The sequence below is a fragment of the Heterocephalus glaber genome, unplaced genomic scaffold, assembly GCF_053883595.1.
Source record: "Heterocephalus glaber isolate CG9 unplaced genomic scaffold, H.glaber_assembly_v1.0 deba00001498, whole genome shotgun sequence".
Classification (NCBI taxonomy): Eukaryota; Metazoa; Chordata; class Mammalia; order Rodentia; family Bathyergidae; genus Heterocephalus; species Heterocephalus glaber.
Window position 1 is genome coordinate 7,629,919 of NW_028258321.1, and position 26,110 is coordinate 7,656,028.

The 26,110-nt window shown below is 46.6% G+C and overlaps 1 long non-coding RNA gene and 1 other non-coding gene across 2 annotated transcripts; both read right to left on the reverse strand.

The window, feature by feature from the left end:
• Positions 1-17,145: 17,145 nt before the first annotated feature.
• On the reverse strand, positions 17,146-24,056 carry LOC147825506 (uncharacterized). Its single transcript, XR_015440694.1, has 2 exons — positions 23,125-24,056; positions 17,146-20,100 (listed from the first exon to the last, which is right to left on the reverse strand). It is a non-coding gene; the product is annotated as an uncharacterized LOC147825506 (long non-coding RNA).
• LOC147825507 (U5 spliceosomal RNA) lies at positions 22,158-22,270 on the reverse strand. The gene has a single exon (XR_015440721.1). It is a non-coding gene; the product is annotated as a U5 spliceosomal RNA (small nuclear RNA).
• Positions 24,057-26,110: the final 2,054 nt, after the last annotated feature.

The following is a 26,110-nucleotide window of genomic DNA, read 5'->3' on the forward strand; positions in this document are numbered from 1 at the left end:
GCTAAATCCCCGGCCCACTTCGATACTTTTATATGCTTATTTAAAAATCTTTGCTGTAATTTTACAGGCTTTTATTTTTAAGATATTAAGATATAAATATTATTAAATACTCATGAAGATATTTAGGGCCTGGGATTTAGCTCAGTGGTTCCACGCACAAGGTCCCGAGTTCAATTGCTGGTACCAAAAAAAAGATATTTTTATTTATTTATTTATTTTGCATTTTTTTTTTTTTTGAGACAGGGTCTTGCTTTGTAGTTCAGGTGGGACCTGAACTCACTGTGCAGCCCAGGCTGGCCTCGAACTCTCAGCAATCCTCCTGCCTCAGCCTCCTGAGTGCTGGGATCACAGGTGTGTGCTACTGTGCCAGCCTCAAGATATTTATTTTGAATCCTGTGCTAGATAATTCAAATGTCTAAACTCTTTTTAGTCAATTTCTCATTTTATTTTTCTTTCTAGCTCACACTCATGCTGCTTTCTTTTTATGTGTTTTGTAATCTTTCTTTCTCTTTTTGGTTTTTGGAGATGGGTTCTCACTGTGCAGCCCAGGCTGGCCTCGAACTCAGGATCCCCCTGCCTCAGCCTCCTGGGTGCTGGGATTGCAGATGTGTGCCGCCACACCTGGCTTCTGTCATTTTTTGTGGATTTTTTTTAACCTTCTGGTTAACATTTTTATTGCAGTTTTTCCTTTTTTAAAAATTTTATTTTATTGGTACATTTTAGGTATACAATATAATGACATTCATCATTGGAAATTTGCACCTTTACATAGTCTCTCTTGGTTCTTATTTTTCACCCTTGCCCAGCCCTCCCTTCAACCCCTCCATTCCTCCCTATTTACAAAGATTTTGTTCCTATTTTTCCATTTTCTCATATTAATCCCATTCCCTTCTTTCCTTTCCCCTCCCCCTCCCGCTTCCTTCCCCTTTGCCCCTTTTCTTCCTACTTCACATTACCTATTATACATTTTAGTCCTTATTTACACTTTCAGTTTCTCACACTAGAGAAACTATTTGGTATTTACACATGTGTGTCCTATTTATTTCACTTAAGAGTATCACCTCAATGTGCATCCATTTAGCTATAAATGTCTCTAATTTCTCATTTTTTATGGCTGAGTTGTACTCCATTTTATAAAAAAACCACATTTTCTTTATCCAGTCTCTAGTTGATGGGCATTTGGGCTGTTTCCAAGTTTTAGCTATCACAAACTGTGCTGCTATGAACATGGCACACATATATCACTGTGGTATGATTCTTTTAATTTTTGGGGGAAGATACCCAGCAGTGGAATAGTGGGGTCAAATGGGACTTCCAGTCCTAGTTCTTTGAGGTATCTCCATACTGATTTCCACAGTGGTTCCAACAGTCTGCACTCCCATCAGCAGTGGAGCAGGGTTCCTCTTTCCCCACAGCCCTGCCAGCATTTGTTATTGGTTGATTTCATGATAGCAGCCATTCTTTCTGGAGTGAGGTGCCATCTCAGCGTTGCTTTCATTTGCATCTCTTGAATGACCAGTGATGTTAAACATTTTTCATGTACTTATTTGCTATTTCTACTTCTTTGTCTGAGAAATGTCTGTTCATGTCAGATGCCCATTTTCGGGTTGGGTCTTTAAATTTGGGAGGTCTGATCTTTTTAAGTTCTTTATAGATTCGAGATAGTAGACCTTTGTCTGAGGAAAAGCAGGTGAAGATTTTTTTCCCACATTTTGGGTTGGCTCTTCACACTGCTGGTGGTTTCTCTTGCTGTGCAGAAGCTTTTTAATAAGAAGAGATCCCACTTGTTGATTGTTTGTGCTAGTTCACGGGCAACTGAGGTTTTGTTCATAAAATCTTTTCCTATACCAATGTCTTCAAGAGTTCTGCCTAACCTCTGTTCCAACTAGTTCAGCATTTCTATTTTAATATTTAGATCTTTAATGCATTTTGATTTTAGCTTAGTGCATGGTGAGAGATATAGGTCTAGTTTTAATCTTTGGCAAGTTGAAACCCAATTTTTCCAGCACCATTTATTAAAGAGGCTATCTTTCCTCCAGTGAGGGTGTTCAGCTCCTTTGTTGAAGATGAGGAGGCTGAGTGTGTCTGGAGTAGTTTCTGCATCTTCTAATCTGTTCCACTGGTCTTCAGGTCTGTTTCTTTGCCAGTACCATGCTGTTTTTATCACAGTAGCTTTGTAGTATAGTTGCAAGTTGGGGATTGTGATACCCCTGGCATGCCTCTGTTGCCTAGAATTCCTTTTGCTATTCTGGGTCTCTTCTTATTCCAAATGTTTTCTCAATGTCCATGAAGTATGCTGCCGGGATTTCAATTGGGATTGCATTTCTATATAGCAGTTTTGGAAGTTTGGCCATTTTCACTATGTTGAGTCTTCCTACTCAGGAGCAAGGGTTGTCTTTCCATTTTCTAGTATCGCCTTCAATCTCTCTTTTCAGAGTGCTATAATTTTCAGAGTAGAGGTCTTTGATTTCTTTCGTTAGGTTGATTAATAGGTATTTCAATTTTTGGATGCCATTGTGAAAGGAATTGTTTGCTCCATTTCTCTCTCGGTGAGTCTCTTGTTTGTGTACAGGAAAGCTATTGATTTTTGTGTGTCGATCTTGTATCGAGCTACTCTACTGAATTTAGTTATTAAGTCTAGAAGGCTTTTCATGACATTCTTGGGGTCTTCTATATAGAGTATCATGTCATCTGCAAATAATGACAATTTGACTTCCTCATTTCCTATCTTTATTCCTTTTATTTCTTTCTCTTGTCTAATTGCTGTGGCTAATGTTTCCAATACTATATTGAACAAGAGTGGTGATAGTGAACATCCTTGTCTTGTTCCTGATTTTAGTGTGAAGGATTTCAATTTTTGACCATTTAGTATGACTGGCTGTTGGTTTTTCATAGATGGCTTTTATCAGTTTGAGGTAGAGATCATCTATTCCAGTTTTTTGTAGGGTTTTTATCATAAATGCATGTTGGATTTTGTCAAATGCTTTTTCTGCGTCTATGGAGATGATCATATGGTTTTTGTCCTTGGCTCTAATTGATATAGTGTATTGCAGTGATTGATTTGCATATGTTGAACCATCCCTGCATCCCTGGGATGAATCCCACTTGATCAGGGTGTATGATCTTCTTGATGATCTTCTGCATTCTGTTTGCCAGTATCTTATTAGGGATTTTTTGAATCTATGTTCATTAGTGAGATTGGCCTATAGCTCTCCTTTTCGATTGTGTCTTTCTCTGCTTTGGGGATCAAGGTGATGCTTGCTTCTAGGAATGAATTGGGGAGTATTGCTTCCCTTTCAATTTCATTGAAGAGTTTAAAGAGTAGTGGCAGTAGTTCCTCTCTAAATGTCTTGTAGAATTCAGCAGTGAAGCCATCAGGATCCAAGCTTTTCTTAGTTGTTAAGTTTTTAATTATGCTTTCAATTTCATTGATTGATATTGAGTTGCTTAGAATTTTTAGGTCTTCTTCGTTCAACTTTGGTAATTCATACATATCTAGGAATCTGTCCATTCTGTGTTTTCCATCTTATTGGCATATAGGTTCTGGAAGTATGTATTGGTGATCCTCTGGATTTCTGCTGGGTCTGTTGTAATTTCACACTTTTCATTCCTAATTGCATGGATTTGGGCCTTTTCTTTCCTTGTTCTGATAAGGTTGGCTAGGGGTTTGTCAATTTTGTTGATTCTTTCAAAGAACCAACTCTTGGCTTCATTGATTTTTTTGTATTGTTCTCTTAGTCTCCATTGCATTGCTTTCTGTTCTGATGTTTATAATTTCCTCCCTTGTATGAGCTTTGGGTTTGTCCTGCTCTTCTTTTTCTAGAAGCTTGAGGTTCAGCATCAGGTTATTTAATTGGGCTTGTTCTGTTTTCCTAATATGCATATTCACTGCTATGAATTTCCCTTGTAAGACTGCTTTCATTGGGTCCCATAGATTCCGATATGTTGTATTGTCATTGTCATTTAATTGAAGGAACTGTCTGCTTTCTTCTTCAATTTCCTCTGTGACCCATTGGCTATTCAGAAGTGTGTTGTTCAATTTCCATGTGTTTATGAAATTTTTCGAGTTTCTTTTGCTATGGATCTCCAATTTCATCACACTATGGTCTGATGATATACAGGGGATAACTTCAATTCCTTTGCACTTACTTAAACATGTTCTATGTGTGAGTATGTGGTCTATTTTGGAGAATGACCCATGTGCAGCTGAGAAGAATGTGTATTCTGATTTTGTGGGGTGGAACACTCTGTAAACATCTGTTAAGTTCATTTGTTCAAGAGTTCGATTGAGTTCTAGTATTTCATTACTTATTTTTTGTCTAGTGGATCTATCTATTTGTGACAGTGGGGTGTTGAGGTTCCCCACTACAATTGTATTAGTGCATATATGACTTTTCATGTCCGTTAGTATTTGTTTTATATAGTTGGGTGCACTAGTGTTTGGTGCATAGATATTTATGATTGTCATCTCTTCCTGTTGGATTGTTCCCTTTACAAGGATGTAGTATCCTTCTTCATCTCTCTTAATCAGTGTTGGTTTGAAATCTACTTGATCTGCCAAGAGGATAGCTACTCCTGCTTTTTTTTTTTTGGTTCCTGTTGCGTGGAGTATTGTTTTCTACCCTTTAACTTTCAGTCTATGAGTTTCCTTTTGAATCAACTGTGTTTCTTGTATGCAGCATATTGTTCGATTTTGCTTCTTGACCCATTCTGCCAGTCTGTTTCTTTTGATTGGTGAATTGAGACCATTAACATTAATGGTTATAACTGAAATGTATTGACTTATCATTGCCATGACTTTTTCTTCTTGTTGGGTTCTCCCCCTTTACATTTAATTTCTTGTCATGCCAGATGGGTTCATTTTGCTTTGCTTCCTGGGGTTGTGATCCTCAATGTCTGTTCCTAGGATATTGTATAAAATTCTTTGGAGTGCTGGTTTGGTATTCACAAAGTTCCTAAGGTGCTCTTTGTCATGAAAGTATCTTATTTCTCCATCCATTTTGAAAGATAGTCTTGCAGGGTACATCAATCTGGGTTGGAGGCTGTTTTCCTTAAGGGTTTGGAATATGTCACTCCAAGCTGTTCTTGCCTTGATGGTTTGTGTTGAGAAGTCTGCTGTGATTCTGATGGGCTTTCCTTTGTATGTGATTTGTTTCCTTTCTCTAACTGCTTGTAGAACTTTGTTCCTCTGGTGAGTTTATGGAATCTTAACAATTATATGCCTATGTGTAGATTTTTTTTTGATCAAGGCTATTTGGAGTCCTATATGCCTCACTTATCTGCATGTCAAGTTCTTTTCCCCTGCTTGGAAAGTTTTCTGCCATTACTTCTGTGAAGAGATTTTTTTATGTCATCTGCACTCTCTCCTGTTTCTTCACTGACTCCAATCAGTTTTATGTTATTCTTCTTTGCATCATCTAGCAGCTGCTGGATTGATTTCTCATGTTCCTTTATAATTTTGAAACAATTTTTCTTTTCCTGGTCATTAATTCCAGTCTTATCTTCTATATCTGAAATTCGGTCCTCACATTGGCTCATTCTGCTGTGTAGACTTTCAATGTAGTTTTTCATCTCCTGGAAATCTATTTGCATCTGTTTTATGGATTCCATTTGCTTCCTATGTTGGGATTCCATCATGTTCCTGAGCTCCTCTCTAGATTTATTACTCATGTCTTGCACTAGGGGCACAATTTCTCCTGTTATCTGAGAAATTATTTCTGATTTCATTTTTTCCAGATCCCCCTTTGTTGCCAGTTCAGTGGGTCCAGGTGGTTGAGTACCAGAGTGTTCCATCTCATTTCCCTTTGGGGTTGCTGTAGGTGATCTGGAAGTCTGGTTTTGAGATGTATTTATGTGTTTTCTCATTTTGTCTGGGGGAGCAGGGGGTGTGTTGTTGGCATCTGCACGGCTCACCTCCTCTGAGCTGGGAGAGGTGGGCCAGAGGCCGGGAGCGGTAGTAGGGATGGTGGCCCAAAAGCCCCTTCCTCTGGACCAGGAGCAGTTGGACGGTGGCTTAGAAGCCCCTACCTCTGGGCAGGAATTCTTTAAATGCTGAGAACTTGATTAGCTCCAGTACAGTGGCCTGGTGGTCCGGTGTCCTCTGCGTCTTTGTAGTGTGGAACCAGGTGGCTGTACAGAGAAGAGGCAGAAGGAGTGGGGCAGGGGGGTGTCCAGTGGTTTGCTGCTGGGGCACAGGCTGAATCGGTGTTTTCTGCGAGACTGGCAACCTCGGGACCACATCCACATACCTGCCTGTCTGCAGCAGGCTGATCATGGTGATTTTATATAAATGCAGTGCTAAGGATAGAATCAAGGGCCTCAGGCATGCTAAGTAAGCTGCACTACTGAGCCACACACCCATCTCACAGCTTTGTTTTCCACTTAACAGGAATACTCTTGGGGATGTCTCTAAAGACCGGTAAATTCCAATAGCTTTTGCTATTGATCATAGTCACTATGTTAGTTACTATTCTCTCATTTCTGAGACAAAAATACTCAACACTCAAAGTTAAAGGGAGAAAAGTTTCTTTAGCTCACAGTTTGTAGAAGTTTCAGTCCATAATCAGCTGGCTCCAAAGCAAGGCAGCTTGGCAGAGGGTAACTGAAAAAGAGAACAATTCATGGCAGAGAGATGGTAGTAAAGCAACAGGGAATTTAATAGTGTCTTCCTGCCCCTTTCATCTTATTCAGACTACTTAAGGTGGGTAGCACTAACACCCTAATCCTAGTGCCCTTGAGCCTAGCACTGCATCATGAATCAGTTCCAGCATCACACAATCTAGATCAAGCCACATCTGCAAAAGGCTATGAGCACAGCAGGCTTTGGGGGGACATCTAGACACAAAGCACAATAGTCGCTAAGTGGATCGTCTTTTCAAAGGATACAGAGAGCTTCTAGTGACTTGAAAGTAAACATTTAGCTCATGTTCAAGCCCATGACAAGCACTTGGGGTATTTGTGCGCAGGCTTTGCTTTAAGCAAATCCCGCTTGGAGTGTAGTGAAGGCAAAGGGTCCCTCTGGCCTGAGATTTCTCAGGGCTGCTCTTCCATTTCCCCAACTGGGCATGAGGTTTAATCTTCTTCTTTTTTTGTTAAATTGTGTGAGACAGGGTCTTGCTATGCAGCTCAGCCTGACCCTTCACTCACTATCCTCCTGCCTCTGCCTCCCAAGTGCTGGGATTACAGGCATGCGCCACCACACCCCGGGAACCAGGATTAATGTTGGGCCAAAGGAGGAGGCGTCTGGCTCCTTTCCGCCACAGCCTGAATCACACTGAGCTAGTTGCTTTCCTACTCTGGGCTCACAGGCAAGTTTTATTTGTCTAGCAAACTGTTTCAAATGCACTTAAATCTCATTGCAAGCAGGTCAAGGAGATAGGCAGGGCACGCGCCATCTAGCTCTGTTTGGTAAATCCTGCCCCTTTGTCCCTCCTCCCTCCCACCTCCCATGTTGTTTGCTTGGCCCTGACAGCTTTGGAGAGTGTAACCTGGGACTGGGTCACTTATGAGACCATGTTTCTCTCTGGGTTCGAACAAGGAGGTGTTAAATTGAGGGTTCGTGGGCTCTGCATCCAGTGCACCAATTCAGAATCTTGCAGAGTCACTCAGGAAATGGCACTTTAATGTGTTCCCCCTTTAATATGTGCTCTTTGCTCCCAACCTTTGAAAGCCACTGCTGAAGGGAGTTCCAAGGACATCACTGTGCGAGACAGGGGGTGGATGAAAGTGGAGATGGACGGAGAATACAGTGGTTATCCAGCTGCCTTGACTGGAAGAGGAAGGACACTTCCTTTGGTCTGCCTTCTTTCCAGGTTATTGGAGCAAAGGCCAAGCAGCTGACCTAAAGTGGGACTTTAGGATGAGGAAAGAACACCTGCCTAAAGCTGCCCATCACCAAGGCCACAGGAGGGAAGCTGTAGAGGTGAAGGCAGCAAACAGCAAACCCCCCCCCCCCACCGACACTACTCATGAGTAACACGCATGGGTGCCCATGATGTCACACGGCCTCACCAAGCCTTCTAACGGCCTTCGGGGGCAGGTGTGTGTGGACTCCCGGTGCACATCAGGGTTCGGAGAGGTTAGGGACCTTCCTGTTGTCTCACAGCGAATGTGTTGTTGAGATCGGATTCAAACCCAGGCTCTGTCCCTGAATGCACAGTATGCAGAAGGGAGCCAGTGGGGTGCTGTAGGGAAGGGCGATCTGTAGGGCCACAGCCCGGGCTGCAGGGGACCCTGAGCAGAGGCCACGCAGGCAGGCAGGTTCCTGGAGGACACAGATGAGCTTAGTCGGCAGGGCAGGCGCCTGTCTCCTGGGATGCATTGGCCGTGGGCTTGTGCTCATGGGACTGAGGGCGAACCCCTGCTCCCAGAGTCCTGCAAGGACCGATTCCCCTCCACATAACTTCTCCGTGGTCTGTGTAAATGAAGCCAGGAGACAGGGGACTTTAGGCAGATAGGGCACAGGTGCTGAATAGTTAAAGTAAACGGAAAGTCAGGGCCTAAGCAAATTAGCACACCAAAACAGACTACCCGGCCTAATGAAATGCAAGAGACAAAAAGAACAGGTCCCTAACCAAATGGGACACCTTGGAGGAAGTAAAATGCAAATGAAGCAGCTTGCTTTCCAGACCTCAAAGGCCTACCTGCAACCAGGAGCGTCTCTGCTTTCTGTCACTTACACTGGTCCCAAAGACTGTAGAAAACCCCAATAGACCTACACGTCTGCAGTGTCCGCCTTAGGGAACAGCTCTCTCCGACTGCTGGAGAGCTGCTCTTTTATTCTTTCTAGTAAACACACATGTGGCCATCCCCCGCCACTTGCTGTTTGCTGTTTCATCGGCTTCAATATTCGTTGTCCCAAAACAATCCGGACGTTAAAAATACACCAGTGGTTCCCGGTGAGCTTCTTAAAAAGAGATGACCTGGCCCCGCCTCAAATTTATGAATGAGTTTCTTGGGATAAGATCTGGGAATCTGTATGCCTTTTAAAAGCCTCCCTGGTGCTTCTGTTGTTCAGCCAGGTTTGGAACAATATTGGATGAAGCTATCCCAGAACCAATGGCTGGGCGCCAGGGGAAGGGACAACTTTCCCGGTGGAGATGGGTCAGACGCGCGGTGCTAGCGAACCCCCTCCTGGCAGAAAGCGCCTGCTGGCTTTCTTCCTCCGCCTCTCCTTCCTCCACTTGCCTGGATCCCTCCCTGACCCTTTCATTCTCGCTGTCACCGCATCTTTCCTGCTGTCCATTGGCGGGCCAAGGACGCTCGCGACTGCAGCGCCGCGTGGCGGAGGGCAGCGGTCCTGCGCGCCCCGAGAGCCCGAACCGACGTCGGCCTGCAGGTGTCCGCGCGGCCTGCAGGGGGCAGCGCGTCCCCACGCTCGCTCCGGGTGCCGGCAGCGTCGGTGCCCGGCCAGAAGCCAGGACCTCCACGCCGCGAAACCCGAAGGACCCGGGGAGGCCGGCTGCGAGGGGAAGAGCAAGCCTCGTGCTGAGGCCAAAGCCGCTCGGCTCGATCCGGGTGAAACTCGGTGCACCCCGCGGCACCGTGCGACCGTGAACACAGTCGGCGATGGCACCGCCGTCAGACAGGTGTTGGAAAGCTCTGCTCTGGGACCCACGAGCCAGGCGGTAATGAGTGGATCGGGCCTCTTGCCCGCGGATATTTCCGCCCGCGGTGCGTGTTGAAAGAATGCGGTTGGGCCGGCAGTGGAGCTCTAATTATGCATATGGTCCTCGATGCCCCCGTCTGCCTGTCTCTCTGGGACACCCACACTTTTATGATGTTTGCACCCAATTTAATCTCTCTTAGTGATTCGGGGCCCTGCAATACCCCAGAATCGCTACCCGGAACATGATATGCAATTCCATACTTACTGAACCTGCAAAAGGCATCAAAATTTAGAGCGGCTCCTGCATGTTTCTTTAGGAGGTTACTCGTGTAACTCAGTGGGAGAGCGCTTGCCTGGCATGGGTGAGGCATTGGATTTGATTCCTAGCACGGCAAAAATAAATAAATGGTTGTCATCTGTGCTTTTATTATGTGTAAATATTCTATAGTTACGTAAGTAAGTGCCTGTTACATATGATACGCTGTTCCATCATTCAATCCATAAGGCCTCTGAAATTATGAAACTTAATACCATTGTACACCAAATGAGAGAGGTTGGAACCTAGCATAGCAGGGACCTTTTGGACAGCCAGGGATACCACGGTGTGCAGTGATGGGAGAGTCTTGCTATTTGTCTTTATTTTTGTGTCAGTCTCAAAATTGGTTTCTTTTTTTTTTGGGGGGGGGGACTGCGGATCGAACTCGGGTCCTTGAGCTTGCGCAGCGGGTGGCGAAACCACTGAGCTAAATGCCCGGCCCTGGTTTCTTGAGAATTTTGGTTAAACGAATGTAAAGTTCACTAAAATGTCAGTCTACTGCGGCAGGGTCTTTTGTCTGTCTGCCAATGCCTGCCCTGTAGGGTGGCCCAATAAATGTTATTAGATGAAGTAATGAAATGTTGATTGAGTATTTAATACACACAAGATAACTTGATTTTGAACTCATGGGCTACACATGGCTGTGCATAAATCTACTGGGCATTCATTAAGACATACAGGTTATGAGTTAGAAGTTAGTCAAAACTTCTTGGACAGAGTTAGAAAATAAAAGAAAAAATAAATATCAAATAATTGTTGGGATAAAACATCTTGAAGTTAGTGTCATTTTCATGGTGTGGCTCAGTTAAAAGCACCAAGTGTGGGCCTGGGATTTAGCTCAGTGGTTCCGCCGCCTGCCTCGCAAGCGCAAGGTCCCGAGTGTGACCCCGGTACCAAAAAAAAAAAAAAAAGTCCCAAGTGTTTTCAGAGAGGAGCCCAATTCTTGAACTGTAAAAACAAGCCAGGCGTGGTGGCGCATACCTGTAACCCACACACTCGGGAGGCCGAGGCAAGAGCGTCACTTCGCGTTCAAAGCCAACCTGGGCTACGTGAACTATATGGTGAGACCCTGTCTCGAACAAACAAGCAAACTAACAATGAAACAGACAAAATTAAATAAAAATAAATTCAAAATAATAAACTGTAAGATCATTGTCATGATAGTCAAATGAATTAACCAAATAGGTATGTCGAAACTCAGCTTTTAAAGCTGTTGTTCAATATGAATTATACAGACTAAGTTAGTACGTGGCTTTTTAAATAAAACAAACAAAGCCAACAGAACATGTGGAAGTGGTGGCACACGCTTGCCATCCCAGCATTCTGGGAGGCTGAAGCAGGAAGATTGTGAGTCTGAGCCCACCCTATCAATGTAATGACTCAGGAAGACCTCAGAATAACAAATGAAATGGGCTGAGGCTGTATGTACTTCCCTGTGAGGACCTGGGGTCAACCCCCACTACTGCAACGAACAAGCGAACAAATAAGCCAAAGTGAGAAGCCAAAAGGGAGAATAGAAAATTCTATTCTATTCTATTCTTCTATTCACCACAGACAGTGCTTATTATCAGATGTGGCTTTGACTCTCAAAATTGATAAGTTTGCTTAAATCAGTGGGGAACGCCCTTCCCTTAAGTACCAGTTTGAAATTTTACCTGTTACTGGGAGGACTGGCATATGCCTATAAGTCCAGCACTTGAGACAGGAGGGTCTGTGTGAGATTGAGGCCAGCCTGGGCTGCATAGCGAGTTCAAGAGCAGCCTGAACTACACAGAGAGACCCTGTCCCCCAAAACAAAGGAAAACAACAGCAATGAAAATAGATAAAATGTAGCCGTGCCATCATCTATGCCAGCCTGCACGGGTGTGTTTGGACTGAGTCTACAAGGGACATCTGTGTACGGTCACTGCTCCAGAAAACTTACCCTCTCCTCATCACTAAACCGTAGGTTCTGTGAAGCCCATGGTGCTGTCTAATTTGCATCTGCATTACAGGGCTTGATACCAAATTAAAATAAAAGGAAACTAATAAGTATTTGCTGATTGAATGCATTTCAGGGAATTCACTTAAGGGCCCTCTGCTAGATTGTAAGATAAATGAAAATGTTCGTAGAAGGGGTTTTGGTGTCCAGAAAAACTTGCTGGGCAGAAGAGCTGAGTAAAGATTAAGGGAAATGAAGATTTATCATTTTTGGAGCTCCAGTCTTGGTGTTTTTGAGCTTATCTGTAAATCCCTTAAACCTCATTATCTCAAATGTCCATAGGGAACAGGGCTGAGTGAAAACACAGATGCACAAAAACATGTGAGCAGGTACCAAAGAATATGGGAAGGCCAGCTTTCCTATCTTTTCCTTGTTTTTTGTTTGTTTGTTTTTTAAATTTTTCCTATCCTTTCCTTCTTTGTTGATTTTGCCTCACTTCTGAACTAACACACCTATTAACAAGAGACTGCCATCTGCCTTTCTCTGCTCTTTAGTCCACATTTCTGCTCAGAGCAACTTTAGCCTCTTCTGAGCCAGGAGTTAGTTCTGTGGTAGGGGTGAGGATGTGGCGATGTGTGCGTGTGTGCGTGTGTGTGTGTGTGTGTGTGTGTGTGTGTGTCTGACTGCACTGCCCAGAGGAGGGGGCTGTTCTCCCTCCATCCCCTTAGACTAAAAAGCTATGGCTTCAGGAATCAAAGTAGCTGAGAGCTGACTGCCAGACAGAGCAGGGGAGTGTTCGGCACCCTGACTGCAGGGCTAGGAGGATCCAAGGGCACTCAGGGCTCAGTGTGAGACAGACGTCAGAGGTCTGGGATGTTCGAAGGTCTGCTTTTGTGTCCTAAAGGCTTGCGAAGACATTTTTCGCACCAACTTTTCCTGACCAGATAGCAAGAGCAGAGCACTTTCCCAAGAGAGTCTCCTCAGCAATGGGCTGAGTGCGTAAAGCTGCATGGGAAGTGGTAGGCTAGGTTAGCGTTTGATGCAGCACCCTTAGGCAAGGCAGTGTCACCCTGCAGTGTTACCATGGGCAGAAAGGCTTAGGGCTCCCACACAGGTGGGTGTGGTGACTCACGGCAAATCCCATCCCTAAACCAAAAGACAGTTAACCGTGACTTTGTCTGTCTGCTCAGCTGACAGAGGTTCTGATCCTACTGTTAGATGTGATTTGCTCTCTGTACTGCATAGCATCATTGCAGAGGAGAGGTTGAGATGACAGAAATGTGCTGGAATGTCTCAAGAGGGCTTTATCGTCTATTATTTCAGTAAGGACTTAACAAGATCAGTTCATGGGAGGAGCCGTTCCACTGGTCAACTGACAGTCCTGACAGGAACCCTTGACCCTCTTTGAAGCCCGGGATCAGGCCACCTAGGGCAAAATGACACAATAATTGCATCCTCCAGATGCCCCACGTTGGGCGTCCTGGCCCTGAGCCTGTGTTGTCTCCTCCTGAAGGGCTTGAATAAGGTCCTACTTTAGTCTCCCTCTTTTTAAAGAAATCACCTTCTGGGGCTCGTGTAGCTTTGTGGTGGAGCACATACTTAGCATGCACAAGATCCTGAGTTCAATACCCAGCACAGCACCCCAGAAATATAGAAATAAAATGTTCGATTTTATCTGCCGCTCTCTGAATAGTCCTCCGAGACACAGCTGCCTCATCACCTAACAAAGGAAGTGACCGCTTTCGCTGAACAAATTTCTCTCCACTCTCACCTCCAGTCAGTCTGGCTCTGGCCCGCCACTGTAGTGTGACTCTTTGTCCTTTTCCTCCATTGTTTGACATCTCGGAAGCATTGGGCTCGATTGACTCCACCATGTACGGTAAGTCTCCAAACTTTCACAGATGCAAACAGACCTCACATTACAAACCTTCGTACAAACAAATCGAACAAATCGAAGTAGCTCATGGGTCTGCCGGACAGTGTAACAGTTGTGCTGCTGTGCGCTGATGTACAGTGTGACAGTGCACAGCAGTCCAGTGCCCAGCCGGAGCCCAGGGCGTCCGGCAGCAAGAGGAAAAGCAGCAGTGATGCGGAGGGGACTGCTAGGAAGCTCAGAGCAACACACGCTGTGTATCTGTCAAAGGTGTGTAAGACACACTTTGTTGGACTTATGAACCAATGTGACTTACGAACATTCTCCCGAAATGGAACTCGTTCGTAAGTAAGTCGGGGACTTACTGTGTGTTGTAGGAGAAACCACAGGAGGGCATTGTTGTGGACTGAGCTCCTGCACCAGGTTCCAAGAGACCAGACGAAAAATCAAAGCGGAGTCACTTGCGTTAGTTTCTCACCATGCTGAAGCTCAGCTGTCTGCCAGGATTCGAGAGGTAGCAGTCAAATTTTCCAAGCAGGCCAGTTTCAATTGCCACATTAATGCTGTCCCTCTGGCCTCAGTCTGCGCATGAAAAGGCAACCTGAAGTTTCCTGATGTTAACGAAGCAGCCACTTTCTCCGGTTCTCTCCCCTCCTCACAGATGAGATGACTAACCTCCTTTTTGTTCTTTCCTGTCAGAGTTCTTCAAACTTCATCTAATAAACCCGTCTTTCTGCTCAGGCCACTGAAATACGCATTCCTTTATTGAAGGACGTCATGCCTGATTCTAGAATAAGAAAAATACAGCCAATGAAGATCTTTCAAGTTCCTCCTTGTACTCTGTCCTTGGATATTTTGGAAACATTCTTCCTTTGAATTTCCTGACTCTATCATCTTCTGGTGCCCTTTGACCCAGTTCATGGGCCACCTTCCTGCCGGTGACTCTTCTCCTAGCCCTGCACTTTCGTGTCCTGGAGGTTGCTCCGAGGGCCATGTTCCCACACTCGCTCTCACTTGCCTTCCCCATGGCTTGCGTGGCGCTCTCTGTGCTAAGTCTCTCCATCATGCCCTCCTTCCCCATAGTGCCAGGACGCTCCTCTGCTGAAGCCTGAAAACGTTCCTTTCCCTCTGTCTAGAGCACACTGCCATTCCTAGCCGGTTCACTGCCATCTCCCCAGCAGGACATGGCCCAAGGGGGGTTTTCAGTAGGTATTTGTTCAGTGAACTTCTCATATAAATCATAGCTAGGAGACATTTTAAGCACTCTCTTTAAGGACTGCGGTCTTTCGTGCAATTAAATGTGCATTTAGCAGACTTACCGGGAGCTGTGTTCCAGGGATGTGTTCTGTTTTTCTGTTTCTTCCACAAAGGGATGACATGTTGCCCACGTTTCAGGGTGTGCTGAAGGGCGGAGTGGAGATACAGCAGATCAGTGGGGGATCTTTTGTCCAGCAGGAATGGGAGCCTGTGGGCATGGCCTCTGCCTATCACTACTCACCAAACACAAGAACTAGCCAGGCGAAGGCGCCACAGGCTTCACCCTGTAAAGGTTTAATTCTAGACAGCAAATCGTTTGCCAGTTCACCTAGAGAAAACCCTTTCTCAGTTTTTCTGTATTACAGTGACGCCACAGTGTGAGCTCACCTTACCAACAGGAAAAATGATAGTTAAAAGTTGGTGGACTCAGTTATTCTCTGTCATTTTCAGATGCAAAGTAAATATTTTCTAATGTGGAATTAAGATTAATTCAGACTTTGGCACATTCCTATAATACAGGCACTCCGGGAGGCTGAGGCAGGAGGATCACCATGAGTTCGAGGCCAGCCTGGGCTACATTGTGAGTTCAAGGCCAGCCCGAATTACAAAGCGAGACCCAGTCTCCGAAAAAAAAAAAAAAATTGATTCAGACTATTCCCATATTCTCCGTAATGACGGTAACCCAGTGTGCTTCCCCTCTCCCTTCTCTGTCTTTCTCCCCTCTTCCTTCCCTTCCTGAACGATTTCAACCCAAATGACATTAGGTAAACAGAGTGGCATCTCCACGGCAGTTAGGTGGCGTGCAGGTAGAGAGGTGCCCCGAGTGGGGAGCCGCAGTCTGAGCAGAAGTGGGGTGTCCTGCTGGAGGCCGAGGAGGATGGAAAGAACCCTGCTGAGGGAGGCGCCTGGGGGGGTGCTGCACCCAAGGGCAGTGAAGAATCCTCCATTGGGTGAAGAATGCAGCATTTCGCTGGCATTGGGGTATCTGCCCTCTGCCAGGTGCCAGAGGCCAGGGCCGGTGGCCGGTTCATCCCACACCACCACATTCTGCTGTGGGCCTCTGAGGGGTTTGAGAATGCTAAATCCAGGCCAGGCCTTCAAGGGTAAGAAGGCCCATGTGTCTCCAGGTGACAGGAAAGAAAATAAAGGTGCATTTCATTGATCAGTTTGCCAGCTTGCTTTACACACCCAGGTCCCCGGCCTTCCCTGCTTCTCCATCACGGGCCTGTGAGCGGTAGCATGGGCCTGTTGTACAACCCCCCTGGTCAGTTGCTTTCTACCCCATCATTCTAAAAACAGAAATTAGGAAAGTAGAGTTTTGTTTTGGTTTTTTTGCACTGGGGATCGAACTCAGGACCTTGTGCTTGCAAGATAGGCGGCGGAACCACTGAGCTAAATCCCTGGCCCAGAAAGTAGAGTTTTATAAGCCCTCTGGGCTTGCCTGTTGTCATAGTGCTATATATTGGGGGTGAACGTGTCATAAGCCAAGTTGGCAGAGGAAAAATTCAGCTATGAGCACAGCGGGCAGGTGCCAAGCAGTCACTTTACAGCCAAGTGTCAGCCGCTGGAGACCCCCACCCCGGGTACAGTGGGCGCAGTGCCCCCGCACTTTGGGCTGGGCATTGTGGCTGCCTCAGCTCCATGCAGAGCGCCCCGCTGTCCTGCTGGACAGGATCCTCCAGGCGAGTCCCTTCCTCTGCAAATGCCAAGATGGCAGGATGCCCTGTACAGGGTGCTGAGAGTTCATTTTCCCAAACTGGCCAAAGTTTGTGTTTTTCTGAAGAACCACCCTTTTCCCTCCCTACCTCCCTCCCCGCTCCCTAATTCCTTCCTTCCTTCCTTCCTGCCTGCCTGCCCGCCCGCCCGCCCGCCTGCCTGCCGGCCTGCCTGACAGGGTACACAGACATCTGTTCCCAGAAAGAGAAATTTAGTGGGGTTTCTTTTGTCCTGGAAAGCAAACACGCTTGTTAAGGGAAGCAGGTGGACTAATTTATGCACCCAGAGTCAAGGACACCTCCCTTTCCCGGGTGGGCCCTCTGCTTGCTCTGCAACAACTCTGAGCTGCTGGGAGCCTCTTCATAGCACTCCCCACAGGGGCCAGACTCTCCTCACACTGCCTGAAGGAAGTGGCTATCTGCATAAGCCGAGCAAAGACGGAAAAGTACAAGCTGTCATGTGAATATGTTTTATTCATGAGAACCAGCATGAAAGCAGTGCAGTGTGAAGAAAGAACTGTTGGTCACAGAGGGCATTTGATTCCAGCCACACCCACGTACGCACAACAACAATCTCAACTGTTGATTTACAAAGAGGTAACCCAAAAACTTTTGGCTGTGCCTGACACTGACTTCATGTAAAGGGACAATTCTGTGCAAAGTCTCCTGGGTCGACCCACGGAGACACAGCCCTTCCAGGCCTAAGCTTCTCGAGTATTACAATGTGTGAGAGTTTGAGGTGAGTGATGCTCACAAGAGGCAGGAGCGGCCGCTGGCCTCAGGCGGAGCGTGACGCTTGTCTTACTTTGGGTTAAATTAGTCTCGGTCACACAGGATACAAATACAGGGCTTTAAAATAGGGTTACCTTTGTTGGGATGAATATAAAAGATGAGAAAGTATGCTTTTCAGTTACATCCAAAAAAGCTTGACCAATCCTTTTTCCTTTTTTGCATCATTCATTTAATTACCTGGCTAGGGAGTGGGGGCCGGGTGGTGGATTCTGTGGGTCTCTGAAGCCCAAGATAATTGAATTGCACCCTCCGGGTGGTCCCAACTACAGGAGTCTGAGGCACCTGGTCCTCCCAGACAGCGTGTGGTATGGAGCAGGTGGGCAGGGCGCTGACCTAGGCCTGTGGACCTAAAGGCAGAGCTGTGGCAGGAGAAAGGAAGCCCCATCCTGTCCTGCCCCAGCTGAGCACTGCCCCACCAGCACCAAGAGCCCTGCTGAGTCTCAGCACCTGCTCATGCTGCGGAGGCCCCCAGCCCCTCACCCCAGAAACAGCCCAAGGACCTTCACTTTCTCCATCTGAGGTCCGTGTGGAGGGAAGCAGGAGCCTCGTCTTCATGCTGAGAGCCCCGCACAGCACAACTCTTGCAGGTGTCCTCCTGGTTCTCAGGGCAGCTAATCCTTTGATTGCAAAAAGAGAGTTTCTGTGAAATCTTGCAAGAAAATTAAAACACTGCAATTGTTCTGCAAATGTCTTCATGAAGATCATCATTTCTTCCTTTTCTTCACATCTTGGTCCCAAGCCTACATGCAAGTGAATTCCCTCATGAAGGGAACCAAAATCTTCTCACTAGGATATGCAAATCCCAGCCTCCCTCCTCCTTGATGGGACAGCACCCCCACCTCCGTCGAGTCGACCGGTCAGGAGACTGGCTCCAAGCCCAGCTTCCGTGGGTGTGTCCAGGTGAGGGCTAGGACTCAGGGGCACAGAGACCCTGGGGCGTCTTTGCTGCTGGCTCCACCGTTGTCTACCTCAAGCCTGGGTTAGGACACAGGGCTGCAGAAGCCCATGTGGAGAGGCTTCCACCTCAGGATCTACAATGTTCTGATCTCACCTTTATAGATAATGCCATTGGGTAGCTATGCATAGAAAACTATGGGAGAAGGACGAAGCCTATTTCACGCAGGCCTGGAGCTAAGTGTTAGCACACACCTCTCACAGAAGTCTGGGGCAGAATCCAACTCCCTGATCCATATGGGATGGGAGCTGAGTGTGGACAATGACCTGACACGCGGCAGGCCTTCCCTCACCAGGCCCTGAATGTTAGATGGCTGGGCTCTGCTGGGTTCAGCTGGCAGCTCCCTCCCTAGGACACTGTGCTCTCAAGGGCACTCCTGAAGCCTGGCACAATGGTGACACTTCTGCAAGTCTGATGTAAGTAACCTGAGTTCAGCTCCCCGGACCTGAGTGGTCCTTTATAAGCCTACTGTATGTGCTAAATGGCTCAAAGCAGACGGCTTTCGATTGTCCCCAGTATTAGAACAAGGGAGATTCATTCTATAGAGAGCGTATAAGTCACCAGCCTCCCTGTCCTCCCTCACTCGCTCCCTTCTTCATCCTCGCATCTGCAGCCGAAAGATGTGCAGTGCTTTTCATTGTGCTGGTGGGTAGATTGCTCCTTGGTCAGCATGGGGTGGGTGTTCTGAAACGACGACATCACATTTCCTAAAGGAGCAGAAGGCGGGCATGGGGTGGGCGCTTGTGATGCCAGCCCTCGGGAGACCGAGGCAGGAGTATTACCACAAGTCTGAGGCCAGCCTGGGCTACACAGTGAGTTCAAGGCCAGCCTGAACTACACGGAGAAACCCTGGCTCAAAAAGAAGAAGAAGGCGAAGAAGGAAAAGGAGAGGGAGAGGGACACAGCGAGGGAGAAAGGGAAGGGGAAGGGGAAGGGGAAGAAGGAATAGGAGCTGGAGGAGGAGGAGGAGGAGGAGGAGGAGGAGGAGGAGGAGGGGAAGGGGACCCTAGGTCACCCCACGGGTCGGCCGGATTGTAAAATGCTGCCCGTGTCCACTGCAGCAAGGGAACAGTGGATAGGGAAAGTGACGGTCAGAGTCCGGTGGTGCTGGGCTGGGGTCTAGCTCAGTGGTACCGCGCCTGCCTCCCAAATGCAAGGTCCTGAGTTTGGCCCCTGGTACTGAAAAAAGAGTCCGTGGTGTTTCTCCAAGTTTGCGAAGCTCACCAGGAAGCTGTGTCCCTGGAAAGGACCGGCAGGGGTGCCGGGCGCAGCTTTTGTCTTCGTCTCCTCCCTCCGCTCCCTCTCTGTCTTTTCCCTCACAGCCTGCATCTCACTCCGTGGCTGCTCCCGCATCTGATCCTCTGGCTCATCCTCTTGTTCCTCTCATTTGTCAAGTCTTTGCCTTTCTGCTTCCTCAGTTTCCTTTCCAGATTTTTTTTAAGCTCTTGCCCCGTCTGCCCGTCTCCAAGGGCTTCTGTTTGTGTCTTTCCCTCGATCACTACTTAAGTTGTTTTAGCCTCTGTCATAGTTCGAATGCGTCATCCAAACTTCAGTTGTTAGAAATCTAGTCCTCAAATTTGTGCACTGATGGTATTTGAAGGTGGAGCCTCTGGGAGGTCACTAGGGTTCGACAAGATCACCAGGGCGGGGTCCCTGGGGTGGCACTAGGAAGAAGAAAAGGAAACACTCAATAATTTTCTCTTTGTTATTTTTGGGTTTTATCCCTTCCTTTTGTTTGCTTGCTTGTAGAGGACACTTGAGCGAGCACACTCCCTCCGTCCCGTCCCCGTCCCCGAGTGATGCTCTCCACTGTGCTAGGGCGCAGCAAGAGGCCTCCGCAGGCCCTGAGCAGATGCAGGACCTTCCCTCATTCTTCCAGCCTCTAGAACCACCAGCCAGATAAACTCCTCTTCTCTACAAATTAAACAGCTAAAAAAGAGTCAGCGATGTTTTTAAAAAGTCTTTCTGTTAGTTTGGCAACAGCTAATAGCTGTCCAATTTAGCAATTTTTAAATATTTGAAGCGTCGGCCGGGGATTTAGCTCAGTGGTTTCACCGCCTGCTGTGCAAGCACAAGGACCCGAGTTCAATCTCCAGTACCAAAAAAAAAAAAAAAAAGAAAGAAAAAGAAGTTCAAAACTAGCCTGGATAACTTAGCAAGACCCTCTCTCAAAAAAATTTCAGCCTGACAATGTAGCTCCATGGTGGAGTGTCCTGGATTTTATCCACTACACTGTAAATAAGAAATTGAAAGAGAGGGAGAGACTGAGAAAGAGACAGAGACACAGAGGCAGACAGAGACACTGACAGAGACAGAGACACGGGAATTAAATCTACAGAAGTAGGTCAACAAGTAGGTATGGTGGAATCAAGTGTTGATGAAAAGTGGAGCAGTAGAAACTTATGTACTACTGATGAGATACATGTGTCAATGTGGAAAATATTAAAAATGTAATAATAAGTGGAGAAAATCCAGGGCCTCAAGAAAATTCCTATTATGTTATGTACAGATCAAATGTTGTAAAACTTAACTATGTATTATTTAGGTGGCTATCTATATCTTGAATTTTTCATAAAGTGTTTTTAAAAGTTTGGCCCTCATTATGTCAGGGATAAAATACCATCCTAAGGAATTTAGATTTTATTAAGTAGTTAACATAATTCTTGCAGGCTCTAGAGCAGGTAAAAAAATATGATCATAGGTGTGCTTTAAGTCAGCTAAGATAGTGCTATGTAAGATACTAGGCAAGACCACAAAGGTGTAAAGTCTGTATCATTAGATGTGAGATGGTCTCCTTTTTCCCTTACTTCTCTGACCATTCACTGTTCCTGTAAATCCTTCATATCCTCTTACCTTCTTTTGCAGAAAGGTTACATCCATTTCTAAAATTTCTGCTGGGTGTGGTGGCACATGCCTGTAATCCCAGCACTGCGGAAGCTGAAGCAGGTGGATTGCTGTGAGTTTGAGGCCAGCCTGGGCTACACAGTGAGCTCAAGGCCAACCCAGAATAGACCTTGTCTCAAAAAAAAAAAAAAAAAAAGCAGTAACTGTGTGAAAGGAGAGCTTCTTTTTGCTCTCTCAAATTTCTGACTAGTTGACTGTATTTTCTTATATAAGGGCAAGGCTCATGTCTTACTTGTCTGCATTTCCCATGCCCAGAACAATGGCAAGCCTACTAGAGATACGAGTGTGGACTGCAGAAATCAATTCAATGCATTATGTAAATATAAATATCATGATTCTGTTCTTTGGAAGGTCTATTTGGCTGAAGACATTTAAATTCTATCATTATCATGATCAAATATTATTTACAAATATAGAAAGTCCAGCATTGTGGTGCACGCCTGTAATCCCAGCACTTAGGAGGCTGAGGCAGGAGGATCGCCACAAGTTCGAGGCCAGGCTGGGCTACATAGTGAGACCTGTCTCAAAGCATACAAAGAAACCAAATATAGAAAGTATACTTCTTGAGCAACAAGTCATTTTATAAAACATCATACGTAAATTTAATCATATTTTTCTGGTATCTTACATTATAAGATGCAGCCCTATGAAGCTGAGACTAGCAACAGCTGTCTCTTTTTAAACTGGCCTTATAGTTTGAGGATTTGTGGCTGTTGTAACTACCACTGCGACCAAAACAGAACAGGTCCCGCACCCTAAAAGTTCACTCATGTCTTTTTTTCCCTCTCATGCCTTTTTGCTGTCACATTTTTTTTTAAATCCTGCCAAAGCAAGGCCTCAAAAAATTAGTTAAGAACTCAAGACTTCTTTCCACGGAAATCTTTAGTAAAAGGCGAAAGACTTATTCAATCTGAAGAGAAACCAGAGTACATATGTAATTTTTTAAAATGTCATAACTGCATACATAGTACTCTTTAACTCAAATGTTTCTCTTAAAATGCACTGAGCATTTTTAGGCAATTAATGTGTTTCCATGACAATGGGGTTTTTGTTGTTTGATGATGAGATTTGGAGACACAGCCTTGCGCATGCTAAGCACATGTTCTACCACTGAACTACAGTATCCAGTCCCACAACATAATTTTAACAGCTGTATAGTAGTCCCTCAAATGGCTGTGCCAAATTTATTTTATCAAAGCAGCGGAGGGGGAGTAAAAAGCATACAAAGCGAAAGACAAAAATTTAACCGAAGTCCTTTTTCTTTTTCTTTCTTTTTTTTTTTTGGTACCAGGGATTGAACTCGGGTCCTTCTGCTTGTGAGGCAGGCGGTGGAACCACTGAGCTAAATCCCCAGCCTCCCAAGTTCTTTTTCATGAATGGGTATTTATGTTTTCCTGCTCCCTCTTGGTGGAATTATTTTTCAATTACATTACTCTAGTTTTGCCTTTTGTCTATTTTTTGTCACTATGTGACCTTTCTACCTATTATGTTGCTACTTCCCAACATCCTGTCATTGAATCTTTAGTCTGTCTTTGGGTTTTTTGTTTTGTTTTTTGCGGTACTGGAGATCGAACTCGGGACCTTGAGCTTGGGAGGCAGGAGGCAGCACCTCTGAGCTAAATCCCCCGCCCTGTTGTTTGTTTTTTGAGCCAGGGCCTTGCTGTGTGATTCAGACTGGCCTTGAACTCATTATGTAGGCCAAGTTGGCCTGGAACTTGCAGTGACCTTTCTGCCTCCAGAGAGCTGGGATCACAAGCGTGCGACACCACGCCCCGCGGTTCTACCTTTTCAAACTCTGCTCCTTTCCACCGGGTCGCCCGGGTTGGTGCAGGTGCCCTCCTTGCGGTCCTCTGGGCTAACACTTAGGCGTCCTGACTGCTCTCCTCCACCATCTCAAGATCCAATCCCGGTGGCCACTGCTGATTCTGCGCCAAAGCGAAAGTGCTCCCAGCAAGGCGGTCTTCGAGGTGGGGGCCCGCTCCCACGGGGCCTCAGCTCAGTAGCGACAAAGCCCCCATCTGACCTTCCAGACCAAGTCTGGTCCCTCGGCTCGGAGCATCTTTCTCAAACAGTCTGCTCTGTCCCTTGGGTTCAGCCGACAACTCCTTATCACGGAAGAAGCGGTCCGCTCGCCCACGCCAGCGTCACAGCTCCCCTACACGCCCCGCAGGCCGGCGACACCCCGCCCGCCCCATCTCGGCTGCTCCGCTGACTGGAGCTTCGGTTTCCTCGGCCAGGAGCCCGCGCCGAGGAACAGGCGGATGGGAGGACGAGCGCGGGCGGGAGGGCGAGCGCGGGCGGGAGGGCGGGCGTCTGGGGCGCCCGCGTCTCCTCCGGGGGCAGGCCTGCGCCTCCCAACCCAGGAGACCTCTCCGGCCCAGGAGCAACAAGGACTGGCTCGCCCGGCTCCCGCGGCCAGCGGAGCAGCAGGCGCTTGGCGCCGGAAGGAAAGGCCTGTGCTATGGGCGTTGGACGTGCCGGCAGGCCTCCAGGGGCAAGGCCACCTGATTGGTGCGGACGCTGGCAGATAGGCGGGGTGGCCGCTGATTGGCTGTGTGGGGTCAGGCTCTGTCAGGAGAGTGAACGTAAATAACCCCCAAGCCGGTCTGTGAACGGTGGTAACCCCAGGGAGGAACGGGGCGAGCTTGGCACCGCCCTGTTCGGCGGCCGGGGCGAGTCTTGCAGCCATCGCCAGGGAGCTGGGCTGCCCGCCGGATCCGAGCGGCCTCCTGGCTCCTACATCTCTGCTGCTCAGTTCAGTGGGGCTGAGGGCGGAGGCGTGGAGGTCGCTGGGACTGTTTTAGGGTCACGTGATTGGATGTGGTGGCAGCTGCCCTCTCTAGCCTTACACTGTGCAGTTCCTTGAGGTCTGGAGGCTCTGGCCTGAGGACAGTCTCGCCCCAGTGCAGCATCTCCCACCCTCTGTCCCAGGGACAAGGGGGGTCTGTGGGGCTAGCTTTCTTGGAAGGAGTGGGGACAGGAGGGGCTCCGTGTGTAAAGAATAAAGGGTGACAGTCATACAGTCTAGGTGGGAATGTGGAACATTCACCCACCGTGGGAAACAGAATTGAAATGACAGGCAAAGAATTACCCCTGCAGTGCACGGGAGCTGTGAACCCGAATGAATTGAAAGCAGAATCGTACCGCAGTGATATATGTGCACCCATGTTCATAGCAGCACAGCTTGTGATAGCTAAAGCTTGGAAGCAGCCCAAATGCCCATCAACTGGAGACTGGATAAAGAAAATGTGGGGATTTTTTAATAAAATGGAGTACTACTCAGCCATAAAAAATGAGAAATTAGAGACATTTACAGCTAAATGGATGCACATTGAGGCGATACTCTTAAGTGAAATAAATAGAACACACATGTATAAATACCAAATAGTTTCTCTGGTGTGAGAAACTGAAAGTGTAAATAAGGACTAAAATGTATGAATAGGTAATGTGAAATAGGAAGAAAAGGGGCAAAGGGGAAGGGGAAGGGGGAGGGTTAGGGGAAAAGGAAGAAGGGTAGGAATTAATATGAGAAAATGGAAAAATAGGAACAAAATCTTTGTAAATAGGGAGGACTGGAGGGGTTGAAGGGAGGGCTGGGCAAGGGGGAAAAATAAGAACCAAGAGACTATGTAAAGGTGCAAATTTCCAATGATGAATGTCATTATATTGTATACCTAAAATGTACCAATGGTTAGAATGAATAATCAATAATGCAAAATAGGAAGAAAAGGTCCAAAGGGGTAGGGGTAGTGGGAGGGGCAGGGGAAAGGAAAGAAGGGAAAGGAAAAATGCTGAGAAATGGAAAAAATGGAAATAAAGTCTTTGTAAATAGGGAAGGGTGGAGGGGGTGAAGGGAGGGCTAGGAATGGGGAAAAAATAAGAACCAAGATGCATTATGTAAAGGTACAATTCCCAATGAGAAATGTAATTGTGTTGTATACCTACAATGTACCAATAAAAGAATTAAAAAAAAAAAAAGAAAGCAGGTGCACAAAGGTTTGTACACAATGTCCATGGCAGGACTATTCACACTAGTCAACCGGTGGAAACAACTCTAATTAGGGTTCAGTAGAGGACGAACTGATAAAGGAGCTGTGGTACACACATACAATGGAATGTTACTCAACAGTAAAAAGCAATGAAGTGCTGTCCCTGCGTCACCACTGTGGGTGAATGCTGGAAGCATTATGCTGAGAAGGAAAGTGAGACACAAGGTCACGTGTTGTGTGATTCCTTTTCTGCAAAAGAGCTTTAACAGGTAAGTGCACAGACTGACCACACATTGCTATCGCTCAGGGTAGTGGCGGGTGAAGAATCACTGCTGACGAGTGTGGGGCTTCCTTTGGAGTGATGAAAATGTTTGGTAGTTGCACAATATTTCAAATGTACTCAATGCCACAGAATTGTTTACTTTAAAACAGTTACTTTTCTGTTGTGTCAATTCTTCTTCAAATAAAATGTATGTATCTCTGAAAGGAACAATCTAAAAGGAACTTTTCCTGTTGTCCAAAATATTCTTAGAAAGGAATGAAGAGGGAGGCAGGAGCAAGCCTGGGCCTTCTGGGGCCTCTCAAGCACACTTTCCTCCTTCACTCAGCTCCTGTCCTGGTTCACAAGATGTGTGAAAGCCTGGTCTAGCTAGGTGTTCCCTAGCTGCTTCCACTAGGAAATAACCAGCCAAAGAGTACGGGGGTCTGTCGGTTCTTCTGGGAAGGTCCTTGCCTGAGGCCAGACGCACCATGAGTCAGCACAGCATACCCTGACCTTTTG